A 13247-nucleotide genomic window follows, 5' to 3' on the forward strand; every position below is an offset into this window, starting at 1 on the left:
GAAATTCACGTTCTGAAAAAGATAGAGGATTTTGACATTGATAGCTGATGCTTACTTTCCTTGATTTTTGTGTCGATCATGTTTTTAGGAGTCTCTCCAGCCATGGAACCTGTTAACCTTGAGACTGATCATTGCTTGTTTACTACTATGATTAACTTACATTTTATTATTCATTATTTGTTTACATATTTATTTACTTTCTTATTCTAATAGAACAAAAATCAGTGACCTTAGATACTGGGTCCCCTGTGTTTTGTACTACAAAGCAGACTCTCAGGAAATAGTTGAAAAACCAAGTAAGTGTTAACAAATGAAGACTTCTTTAACATAACTCGTGCTATGTATAAAGATGAATAGCACCAAATATGATATACTTTAATTTGTTTCAGCAGCAATGTTTGCACAAAAAAATCTAATGATATTTAAGATATATCGATCCTATTCTTATATTTTGATTATATAATTAATTTAGAAATCAATTGACTTGGTATTGAACTTTTTTCATCTTTATTAAATTGAGTATTTCTTATTTACATTTCAAATGTTATTCCCTTTCCCGGTTTCCATGCCAACATCCTCCTAACCCTTCCCACTTCCCTTCTGTATGGGTGTTCCCCTCCCAATCCTCCCCCCATTACTGCCCTCCCAACAAGAATCACATTCACTGGGGGTCCAGCCTTGACAGGACCAAGGACTTCCCCTTCCACTGGTGCCCTTAACTAGGCTATTTATTGCTACCTATGCATTTGGAGCCCAGGGTCAGTCCATGTATAGTCTTTGGGTAGTGGCTTAGTCCCTGGAAGCTCTGGTTGGTTGGTATTGTTGTTCATATGGGGTCTCAAGCCCCTTGAAGCTCTTTCAGTCCTTTCTTTGATTCCTTTAACAGGGTTCCTATTCTCAGTTCAGTGGTTTTCTGCTGGCTTTCACCTATATATTTGCCAAGTTCTGGCTGTGTCTCCAGGAGAGCTCTACATCCAGTTCCTGTCAGCCTGCACTTCTTTGCTTCATCCATCTTATCTAGTTTGGTGGCTGTACATGTATGAGCCACATGTGGGGCAGGCTCTGAATGGGTGTTCCTTCTGCCTTTGTTCTAAACTTTGCCTCCCTATTCCCTCCCAAGGGTATTCTTGTTCCCCTTTTAAAGAAAGAGTGAAGCATCGCATTTTGGTCATCCTTCTTGAGTTTCATGTGTTCTGTGCATCTAGGGTAATTCAAGCCTTTGGGCTAATAGCCACTTATCAATGAGTGCATACCATGTGTGTTTTTCTGTGATTGGGTTACTTCACTCAGGATGATATTTTCCAGTTCCAACCATTTGCCTATGAATTTCATAAAGTGATTGTTTTTGATAGCTGAGTAATATTCCATTGTGTAGATGTACCACATTTTCTGTATCCATTCCTCTGTTGAAGGGCATCTGGGTTCTTTCCAGCTTTGGCTATTGCAAATAAGGCTGCAATGAACATAGTGGAGAACATGTCTTTGTTGTATGTTGGAGCATCTTTTGGGTATATGCCCAAGAGGGGTATAGTTGGGTCCTCAGGCAGTTCAATGTCCAATTTTCTGAGGAACCTCCAGACTGATTTCCAGAATGGTTGTACCAGTCTGCAATCCCACCAACAATGGAGGAGTGTTCCTCTTTCTCCACATCCTTGCCAGCATCTGCTGTCTCCTGAGTTTTTGATCTTAGCCATTCTCACTGGTGTGAGGTAAAATCTCAGGGTTGTTTTGATTTGCATTTCCCTTATGACTATAGATGTTGAACAAATCTTTAGTGCTTCTCAGCCATTCAGCATTCCTCAGCTGTGAATTCTTTGTTTAGCTCTGAACCCCATTTTTAATAGGGTTATTTGCCTCCCTGCAGTTTAATTTCGTGAGTTCTTTGTATATTTTGGATATAAGCCCTCCATCAGTTGTAGGATTGATCAAGAAAGTTTTCCAATCTGTTGGTTGCTGTTTTGTCCTAACCACAGTGTCCTTTGCTTTGTAGTTTTATGAGATCCCATTTGTTGATTCTTGATCTTAGCGCATAAGCCATTGGTATTGAACTTTTTAACTGCAGTTGGTATAATATAGGAGTCACTTTGTACTTTTAGTGATGCTTAGCTTCTCGGGTAAATTCAATTCATAATCTGATGTACTTGGAACTAAATTTGGCATCATGAAGCTGGTTATTGTGAGGAGTGTTGTTGTTTTTCTTCTTCCCCAGCTGTTTCTAGATTTTTCCCTTGGCTACATTTTTTGTTTTTCTTTTTGTTTTTATGAAATGACACTTTTCTGTCCAGAAATCAGAACTAACATGGGACCATTATATCAGCTATAAAGTTTCCAACAAAACAATCTGAAATCACATGAACTCATTTATTAAATGTTGATTTCCCCAAGTCATCCAGTTTTCTAAGTCAATAGTAACTAACCTTAAGCTGACTACCATAAGTCAGGTAATAAGTTCTTATTTAAAACCTAGTCAAGGTGAGGTTTAATATTTAGTAGATCCTTCTTAAACATCTCAGTTTATTGAAAATGCATTTTCTACAACTAGGTGGCAGAGTACTAATAATTGTTAAGCAAGTATGAAGAATGCTTTTGGTATAATTTGTGCTTCTAGCTTCTTCGTGCTCTCCTCTTCTAATAGTTACCTCAGCTATGTGCTTAATTCTAGTACTTTATTTATTGTACATTCTTTTTTTAAGTATATGTGTGATCAGTGTTTTGAATGAAAGTTGCTAGTTTGTATTGAAACTATTATCATTTCCTTTTATCTTTACAGAGTAATTTGTTTATATATTATCTGAAAAAACAATAGAATCCCTAAATTCTTGAAGTTAGATCTTTAAAGGTGTTGGTTTCTGAAACTAGTGACTGGGTGACTTTGGTACTAGCCGCTATAAAATTTTGTCATTGTGTAGAAATTTAGTAGAAACTGTGTTGCCAAAGATGCACTAGGTAATATGTTGATATATCAGGAAATGAATGAATACATCTACTCAATAGAAACCAGAAATATACTTAACAGTTGATAATGTACAAAAAAATCCACAATAAGAGATTACCCTGTCTGTAATAAAAACTAATATAGAGAAATATTTGAAAAGAAAATTGAATTTTATCCATTATTTTAAGGTGAGATGTAGATATATACTTGAATATTTTAAATTATTTTAAAAGGAGTATTTTAAGAATCAGTGGAAATATGAATGAAGGAATATAAGAGATAAAATCATAAGTAATAAAAAGGTGATATAGACCTGTGTAAGTAATCCGGTGCCAATTTTGCATGAAATAAGGAACCATTATGCAGTATAGAGCAGATAAAAATCTTCCTTTATTTTATGTGTAGCAGGGTCTTTGGGAAAGCAGGTTGCTCTCATAGGCAGGGTTCTGAAGATGTTTCCTAAGATCCCTTCCCTTGGTTATTCCATAATTCAGTAACCCAGGTACATCTGTGGAAGCAATTTGCAAAGATATTTAAGGTCATAGGTCTTGGGAGAGGAAGATCATCATGGATTATATGACAAGATCATATAACTAGAGAAATACATCCATTTTGTTCAGATAGATAAAATACAATGGAGATAAAGCAAAGATAAATTGAGAAAACTATGTCTTACCCCATTTCTGGCTATAAATGGGCAAGTAAGAGAAATCTGGAGGACTTCTACAAATTAAGAACCATACTTAACCACAGGTCACTGTGAAAGCTCAGAGCCTCCAACCTACATTGTGATGGTTGAATAGCACTGATGACCAGGCAGTCCTATTCCCTCAGAAAGGACTGCTGCCCTCTACCTTTTTACTAAACACAGGATGGACTAAATCACTCTGTGCTCAAACATTTAACTTATGGACCTATAGGATAAAAAATGTTTTGAGCCAGTAATTTTGTGATCATTTCTTTCAGTTGAAATAATAAAGTTGTTTGGGGGGAGTATATAGAGGTATGTTGTTTAATCTTGAGTGTCAACTTGACTGGACTCAAAAATGCTCACAGAATTAGTGTGTAGTATTGTTGCATGTATCCTGTGAGGATTCATATGGAGCAAAATGTAGAGGGGGAAAGGGGATGCAACAGGTGAGGGTCATAATATATGGGGAAGGCTGGAGAAGCCAGGATCGCGTTAAAGAAAATGAGACAGCAGGTAGGCAATACAAGTCCCACCTAGGCTGGTGCTGTTTGTAACACCTAAGACATAAGACTACAGCTTTTTTACGTTGTTCACTGTGGACTCACTATGGCCCTATAGAGATTCCAGACTGAAGGCCATGGACCGGGGTGCATCATTGGTTCCCCTTGATCTGAAGCTTCCAGTTTTTGGAATGAGAAGACACAGAGTTCTCTGTAGACTGCGAATGCTGACCTACCTATGATCCAGTCACGTAAACTAACTAAAAATTTTCCAAACATACATATATCAGTTCTGTTCTTTTAAGGAGTCCCAGTCAGAAAGAGAAAGCAAACAAACATTTGGTGCAAATAGTAAAAATAGTTTTGAAATCTATTAAGACGGACAAGAGACAATAGTGGCCTTAAAGAAGATTACAATTTGGTGATATTTGAGTTATAGACATGTTAGTTAGATACAGTCAATAGGAATGCTAATGGATTAGAGAAGAGATGAAGACGGAAATAGAAAAAAAGGAAAATGCCAAAGTGTTCCTGAGTTATAGCTGATAAGGGTGCCATGACTCATTCTAGATAAGAGTGAGCAATGCTTCAAATGAAAGACTGGAATGTTGTTGCTGAACACATTAAGTTTATGAATTTAAATACCTGTTAAGCCAGGAGGCATTTGGGATGTAGCTGAAAGCAGGAATTGTGGGAACAGCTAAGGTTTTGCTGAGTAACTAAACCATATTACAACCTTTTGATGGTAACCAAATGATAGGTCAGTCATTAAAGTGCTTCCCACACAAGCCTGGGGTCTTGAGTTAGGATCCCAAATATTTATGTCAAAATATATGTGTGTTGGTGTGCATCTGTATACCCAAACTTGTTCTGTCAGTAAAGTGCTAGCTATGCAAATGTGAGGACTTATATTCATATACTCCACATCCACACAAAAAGCTAGGGATGGCCAGAAACCCTTTCAGCTACAGAGGTGTACTGCTTGCAGAATATGCCAGATCAATGGTGGAACAAGGCTTGTGGGAGTAATGAATCAATATCTGGTTTGATTGAAAGCCCACTCCGTGATATGAAACCCATACCGAACATTGTTTGATTAAAAAAGAACTTAAATTATGTCAACCAGGGACCTAGAATAAAATCAAATAATACTGATTATAAAAAGAAAAAAGAAAGAAGGTAGTGATAAGATGTCTCTTAGTGATTATCTGTATATTATCTGCTATACTTGTTGATTAGCGTTATCATGTTCGGCTATCATGAGAGAAGTTTCATCCTGAAACAGATAGGAACTAGTATAGAGAGGCACTTTGAAAAAAAATGCAGAGAAAAACCTTAGAATACTTAGCACTAATTAGGCTCTATCAAACTCCCCACTCAGAGATCTGGGAAAATAAGGCTGAGGAGGTGGAAAAAGTATAAGACCCAGGTTGGACAGAGGACACCAAGAAAACAAAGACCTCTAAATGAGCGTGAGCAAAGCTATATAAACTCGCAAAGCCTGAAGCAGTATGCATAAGGCACGCAAGTGTTTGCATAATATTTATATTATGGCTTCCAGTTTAGACTCTTTATGGAATTCTTGAGCTTGCCAATGAATGGGTACCTGATTTTCTGGTCTTCTTTTCCTTCTTTTGGTTCATCTTGTCCAATTCATTGTGATAGGTTTTAACTTACAGTATTTTATTTCTTTACACTTCAAAGATGAATACGTAAATGAATAAATGAATAAAAACTTAGCCACTAGGGGTTAAGGTTAACCATTTAACTGTCACTTTTATGTGTGTGAGAGAGAAAATCCATTTTCTGTAATAGAGTGACACAGGGCATACAAGCTACTCTAGGAAAGATGCCATGTATATATAATAACATGTAATAGACTCCGCAGTTATTTTTTTGTGCGTGATTTTATTTGTTTACAATTTTGTGGGGTAATTTGCGGAGGTACTTTATTTTCGTGGTTTGGGGAGTTTGTGTTCCAATATTAGATTTTTGTTTGTTTTTTATGTTTTATTTTATGCATTTACATTTCCTATGGTTTCCCCTTTACCCCTCTTCCATATTGCCTCCCTCCTCCCCCTACTTCTATGAAGATGCTCCCACTCCCATCCACCCACTCCCAACTCAACACCCTGGCATTCTCCTACACTGGGGAAATGAGCCTTCATGGGACCAACGACTTCTCCTCTTATTGATGCCAAACAGTGGCATCCTCTACTACGTATGCAGCTGGAGCCATGGGTCCCTCCATCTATACCCATTGGTGGTTTAGTATCTGAGAGCTCTGAGGAGCGGAGGATTGGTTGGTTGGCATTGTTCTTCTTCCTATGGCATTGCAAACCCCGTCAGCTTCTTCAGTGCTTTCTTTAACTCATCTGTAGAGGTCCCCATGTTCAGTCTGATAGTTATCTGCAAGGATCCTAATCTGAATTGACCAAGCTCTGGCAGAGGAAACATCCATATCAGGCTCCTATCAGCAGGCACTTCTTGGCATCAGCAATAGTGACTGGGTTTGGTAGCTGCATATGGAATGGATTCCCAGGTGGGGCAGTTTCTGAATGAACTTTTCTTCAATCCTTGCTCCACTCTTTGTCCCTGTATTTTCTCCTGTGAGAATTTTGTTCTCCCTTCTAGGGGAGGAAGAAACCACATTTTGGCCTTGTTTTTTGTGGAGCTTCATATGGTCTATGAATTGTTTCTTGGGTTTTCTGAGCTTTTCAACTAATATCCACTTACCAATGAGTACATACCATGTGTGTTCTTTTGTGACTGAGTTATCTCACTCAGGATATTTTCTAATTCCATCCACTTGCTTAAGAATTTAATGAAGTCATTGTTTTTAATAGCTGAGTATTAATCCATGGTGAAAATATACCACATTTTCTGTATCCATTCCTCTGTTGAAGGGCATCTGGGTTCTTTCCAGCTTCTGGCTATTATAAATAGAGCTGCTATGAACATAGTGGAGCATGTGTCCTTGTTATATGTTGGAGCATCTTTTGGGTGCATGCCCAGGAGTGATATAGCTGTGTCCTCAGGGAGTACTATGTCCTGTTTTCTTAGGAACAGCTAGACTGATTTCCAAAAAGTCTGCAGCTTGCAATCCCACCAGCAGTGGAGGAGGGTTCCTCTTTTTCCATATCCTCAGCAGCATCTGTTGTCACCTGAGTTTTTGATTTAGCCATTTTCACTGGTGAGGTGGAATCTCAGGGTTGCTTTGATTTGCATTTCCCTGATGACTAAGGATTTTTTAGGTGTTTCTCAGCCATTTGGGATTCCTAAGTTGAAAATTCTTTGTTTAGCTCTGTACCCCATTTTTAATAGGGTTATTTGGTTCTCTGGAGTCTAACTTCTTGAGTTCTTTGTATATATTGGATATTAGCCCTCTATCAGATGTAAGATTGCTAAAGATCTTTTCCCAGTCTGGCTGCTGTTTTGTCCCAATGGGAAAAAAATGTTTCTACAGAAGGTTTGCAATCTTATGATATTCCATTTGTTGATTCTTGATTTTAGAGCATAAGCCATTGGTGTTCTGTTCAGGAAATTTTCTCCTGTGCCTACATGTTCAAGGCTCTTCCCCACTTTCTATTCTATTAGTTTCAGTGTATCTGGTTTTATGTGGTGGTCTTTGAACCTCTTGGACTTGAGCTTTGTACAAGGAGGTAACATGGGTTAATTTGCATTCTTCTACAGGTTGACCTCCAGTTGAACCAGTACCATTTGTTGAACATACTGTCTTTTTTCAGTTGGATAGTTTTAGCTCCTTTGTCAAAGATCAAACGACCATAGGTGTGTGGGTTCCTTTCTGGGTCTTCTACTCTATTCCATTGATCTACCTGCCTCTTTCTGTACCAATACCATGCAGGTTTTATCACAATTGGTATGTAATACAGCTTGAAGTCAGGGATGATGATTTCCCCGGAAGTTATTTTATTGTTGAGTAGAGTTTTTGCTATCCTGCATTTTTTGTTATTTCAAATGAATTTGCAAATTGCTCTTTCTAACTCTGTGAAGAATTGAGTTGGAATATTGATGGGGATTGCATTGAATCTGTAGATTGCTCTCAGCGAGATGGCCATTTTTATTATCTTAATCCTGCCATTCCATGAGCCTGGGAAATCTTTCCATCTTCTGAGATCTTTGATTTCTTTCTTCAAAGCCTTGAAGTTCTTGTCGTACAGACCTTTCACTGGCTTTGTTAGAGTCACACAAAGGTATTTTATATTATTTATAACTATTGTGAAGAATGTCATTCCCATAATTTCTCAGCCTATTTTTTCTTTGAGTAGATAAATGCTACTGATTTGTTTGAGTTAATTTTATATCCAGCCACTTTGCTGAAGTTGTTTATCATTTGTAGAGGGTCTCTGGTGAAATTTTGGGGTCACTTAAGTATACTATCATATCTTCTGCAAATAGTGATATTTTGACTTCTTCCTTTCTAATTTGTATCCCTTTGACATCCTTTTGTTGTCTAGGTACTCTGGCTAGGAATTCAAGTACTATATTGAAATAGGTAGGTAGAGAGTAGGCATTCTTCTCTGGTCCCTGATTTTAGTGGGATTGCTTCAAGTTTTTCTCCATTTCATTTGATGTTGGCTACTGGTTTGCTTTATAGGGCCTTTACTATGTTTAGGTTTGGCCCTTTAATTCCTGGTCTTTCCAAGACTTTGAACATGAAGGAGTGTTGAATTTTGTCAAATGCTTTCTCAGAATCTAATGAGATGATCATGTGTTTTTTCTTTTAGTTCGTCTATATAGTGGATTATGTTGAGGTATTTCGATATATTGAACCATCCCTACATCCCTGGGATGAAATCTACTTGGTCACGATTGTTGATCTTTTTGATGTGTTCTTGGATTCTATTTGCAAGAATTTTATTAAGTATTTTTACCTCAGTATTCATGAGGAAAATTAGTTTGAAGCTCTTTCTTTGTTGAGTCTTTGTGTGGTTTAGGGATAAGCATAATTGCGGCTTCATAAAAGGAATTGGGTAGTGTTCCTTCTGTTTCTATTTCCTGGAATAGTTTGGACAGTATTTGTTTTAGGTCTTCTATGAAGGTCTAATAGAATTCTGCACTGCACCCATCTGTTTCTGAGCTTTTTCTGGTTAGGAGACTTTTAATGATTGCTTCTATTTCTTTAGGATTTCTTATATAGAGTTTAAAAGCAATAATAAATACTAGCCATGAGAGTCATCTATACTCACACAAAAGAAATGAAGCATACATTTTGTATTTTATAGCTTGAGAAAAATGATCCATTTAATTTTTACTTGTAAATATTTGAAATAATCTTTAGGTCATTAAAATTAAAGAAGTCAAGTATTTTAAAATCTAAAGAGCTTTAAAAATCATTTTTTAAATTTTATTTTCACTTAAACAACTCAGTATACTAAATTCTACTTGTCTCCATTAGTGTGGAATTCCACAGTCATGTCAAATTAGAATAAAGGTTTAGAGGTTAGCAAGAGAAACTGACAAATTTAAGGCAAATGCCAGACTTTTTCTTTTAAAACGTTTCTCATATTTTATCAGTTTCTCTAACCTATTTTTGCTATATCAAGAACAACTCATTTTATTTATGTATATATGTGTTTGTTGATCTAGACCATATGAATATATGCTTTGTGCATATATAGGTGTGAGAGGAGCAGAAGAGGTTATCTGATCTCTTGGAATTGAAGCTACAGATGGTTGTATTCTGGCCAGTGTGGATCGCTGGAACTTGACTCATTTCCTGTGTATGAATAGAATGTGTTGTTACTCTTGAGCCACCTTTCCAGCCCACAACTATTGTTTCTTTGATAAGACAAGATTTCATCTGCTTCTCTAGTCTAGGACATGGAAGAGGAAACTTTTAGCAAAGATCAATTGAACCTTTTGTCCTGATGCTGTACTTAAGACTCCAGCATGGAAACTCTTAGCTCATTCTTTCACACAGACTATCAGATGACAGTTATCCACAACAGAGATTGTCATGCTCATCATAACTGCTTCATTGTGTCTTCAGTCACACATCAGGTAAACAAATACATTTCATCATTGTTCAACAATTTGTCAATAATGCCATTATACTGCATTCATTTTATAATTTATGTCTAACTTGTAAGATATTCAGCCATTCTAAACATTTTTTCAATAAAATATGCTTCATCTCCACTTGTTCTTTTTTTCTTTTCTTTTATTGGTTATTTTCTTTATTTACATTTCCAATGTTATTCCCTTTTCCAATTTCCCCCCTAAACCATCCCACCTCCCCCTGCTTCAATGAGGATGCTTACCCATCCACCCACTCCCCACTCCCTCTGGCTTCCCCACCCTGACATTCCCCTACACTGGGGCATCAAACCTTCACAGGACCAAGGGCCTCTCCTCCCATTGATGTCCCACAATGCCATGCTCTGCTACATATGCGGCTGGAACCATGGATTCTTCCATGCATATTCTTTTGTTGGTAGTTTAGTCCTTGGGAAAACTCCAGTGTCTGGTTGGTTGATATTGCTATTCTTACTGTGGGGTTGCAAAACCCTTCAGCTCCTTTAGTCCTTTAACTTCTCCACTGGGGATCTCGTTTTCAGTCCAATGACTGGCTGTGAGCATCCTCCTCTGTATTTGTCAGGCTCTGGTAGAACCTCACAGAAGACAGCTAGATCAGGCTCCTGTCAGCATGCATTTCTTGGCATCTGCAATATTGTGTGGGTTTGGAAGCTGTATGTATAAGGGATGTATCCCCAGGTGGGGCAGTCTCAGAATGGCCTTTCCTTCCGTCTCTGCTACACAGTTTGTCTCCGTATTTCCTCTTGTTAGTATTTTGTTCCTCTTTATAAGAAGGACTGAAGCAACCATACTTTGGTCTTCCTTCTTGCCGAGCTTCCTGTGGTCTGTAAATTATATCTTGGGTATACCCAAAACCTGGGTGTCAGAGCCTCCTGGATCCTCTGCAGTGTTTCACCCCCCTTGTCAGACCCTTCTGGGTCCCTTGCAGGGTTTGACCCCTGCTGAGCCCTGCTGATGCATGTGGAAGACTTTCTTCCTAACAAAGGAACAGCCTGGCCTGGACACACCTGGTTGATGGCCAATTCGTTCCTGCCTTTTGTCTTTTCCCAGCCTTTTGTTTTTGGGATTTAGGCTGGTCTTCCCGAATTTCTCCCCAGTAAATTCGGGGCACTTATTCGGTCTTTTGTTACTGAGGCCGCCTTTAGCCGTGGGCGCGCGCGCGCGCGCGCGCGCGAGAGAGAGAGAGAGAGAGAGAGAGAGAGAGAGAGAGAGAGAGAGAGTGTTCTTTAATCCCGCAGGCTTACACCAGATTCTCGGTGCCCTGTCAGTTTGGGCATCGACACCTGGGGAAATCCACTCACTCTTCTAGTCATTATTCCTAAGCTGGGGAAATGGTTTATCAAATAACAGCACTAATTGTAAGGCTAACGATCTGAAATTAATCCTCTTAGACCACAGAAATGGGCAGATGTGCAATTGTACTCCATCACTCCTATAGCTGGATTAATAGAGGCGGAGTAGGGACAGGAAAAAGCGGCTTGGAAACACTAGTTTAGGTACCATGACGTTTTTGGCAAAGATATTTCGAGATAACTTGGAAAAATGCTGAATCAAAACCATGCCATTTAAGACTAGCAGTATATATGGCCGAGATGTTTTATTTACAAGTTCTGTGTTTAGTGGCTGACAGTCAGGCATGTTGCAAATAATACTAAGCATAAGCATGTGTCCACGGGCATGTACTTTTGGTTTTCTACAAAAACAAGTGGACACAACAATGATAAACCAGGGTAGAACCAGTGCATATTTCATCAGTAAGATACTAGTTACAGCCATAGTGCAGCAGTCATTGTTTTAGCACCCAATCTTCCATTAAGAAACTGACAGACAGGAATATATATACCCTATCCCACACACACACACTCACAGAGGGCTGGTACAGAGAGAGAGACAGAGACAGAGTTAGAGACAGAAAGAAACAGTAGGAGACACAAAGAGAAACAGAGATTTATTCCTATCCATGCATTTGTCATTTTCATTTGATCATTCCTGTAGGAATCCAATTCCTCACAGGACAAGTCTTCCTTCATGAAGAAGTTAGCAGCACAATTTGCCTCTACCTATAAGTGTGAGTGTGAAGGATGTTTTTTTCTTTCTCCAATTTGAGTTAGATTGATTGCCTATCAAACTAAAGGACTGTCATAGTCACCTTTTCAGCAAACCCTCCTTTCCCGTATGACTCAAGATCTCCTGAATTTTCACCACAGTCTTTTCATGACTTTTAAGTTTTAGTATTTGGAGAATTAGCTTCTGAATGTTGGGAAACATGGGCTAATGTCAATCTAGTGGTACCAAATAAATATTCTTTCAGGAAATTAAATTAACTAATTGAAGAAAACACCTTTTTCTGAAGCTAGCATAATGTCTAACAGTCAAAGATCTATTCCTTTTCTCTCAGCTTAAACCTCAATCCTATTCACCATATTGGTTGATTCCTGATCTATAAAATGGACTTTTAAGATTGGTTTATCTAATTATTCTACATTTTTTTAGAAGTTTGAAAAATACAATATCTTCTCTCATAGAAATTCCATGAAAACAAGTTTGCATCAAGAAATTTTCCTTTTGGCTGTTAGATTGATGGGCAATCCTTTATAAATCAAGCCAGGCAAAAGCTTATTTAATTTGAAATGCTTGGATGTTAACCAAATTAATTTATAAATGTCACTCATCCTTTTGTTAATCCATGTTGCTGACAGGCTTTGAAAAGAACGTAGAGACATTTCATCACTGGGTCACCTGTGGGCCAAACTTTGCACTAATTGGAAAGATAGCTCTCCATGAATGAGGTACTGAAGCACAGAGAGGTGTCTTTCATTTCAAGGTGTTCTTAACTGAGTTTTCTTAGCCAGGCCATTCCAAAAATTCACTATTTGCTTTTAATTACACTATGCTGCCATTCAGTATAGAAAGTGATAGCAATCAAAATTTTTACTGAAACCAATGTAAACAGCAGCCGCAGTTTAGGATGGATATCATTGACTTCAGAGGAAAGGAATGGAGAAAATTACTGTTGAGACAGAAGAGAAATTACTATGCTTAGAAAGCACAACTGAAGAAT

General features: G+C 38.0%; 1 long non-coding RNA gene across 9 annotated transcripts in view; it reads right to left on the bottom strand.

Moving 5' to 3' along the window:
- The window catches only part of LOC148001081 (uncharacterized), a 138803-nt gene that overhangs the window by 25506 nt on the left and 100050 nt on the right, over positions 1 to 13247 (bottom strand). For 6 of the 9 annotated variants that reach the window (XR_015638387.1, XR_015638392.1, XR_015638389.1 and 3 more), the window contains one exon: positions 3298 to 3443. The exons of 2 other annotated variants lie outside the window; for them this stretch is intronic. This is a non-coding gene — a long non-coding RNA (uncharacterized LOC148001081). Of the gene's footprint in view, positions 1 to 3248; positions 3444 to 13247 lie in introns of those variants that run through there. One more of the 9 variants, XR_015638386.1, reaches the window with a different exon arrangement.

Source organism: Rattus norvegicus, chromosome 15 (genome assembly GCF_021556685.1).
Source record: "Rattus norvegicus strain SHRSP/BbbUtx chromosome 15, alternate assembly SHRSP_T2T, whole genome shotgun sequence".
In the NCBI taxonomy this organism is placed as follows: domain Eukaryota; kingdom Metazoa; phylum Chordata; class Mammalia; order Rodentia; family Muridae; genus Rattus; species Rattus norvegicus.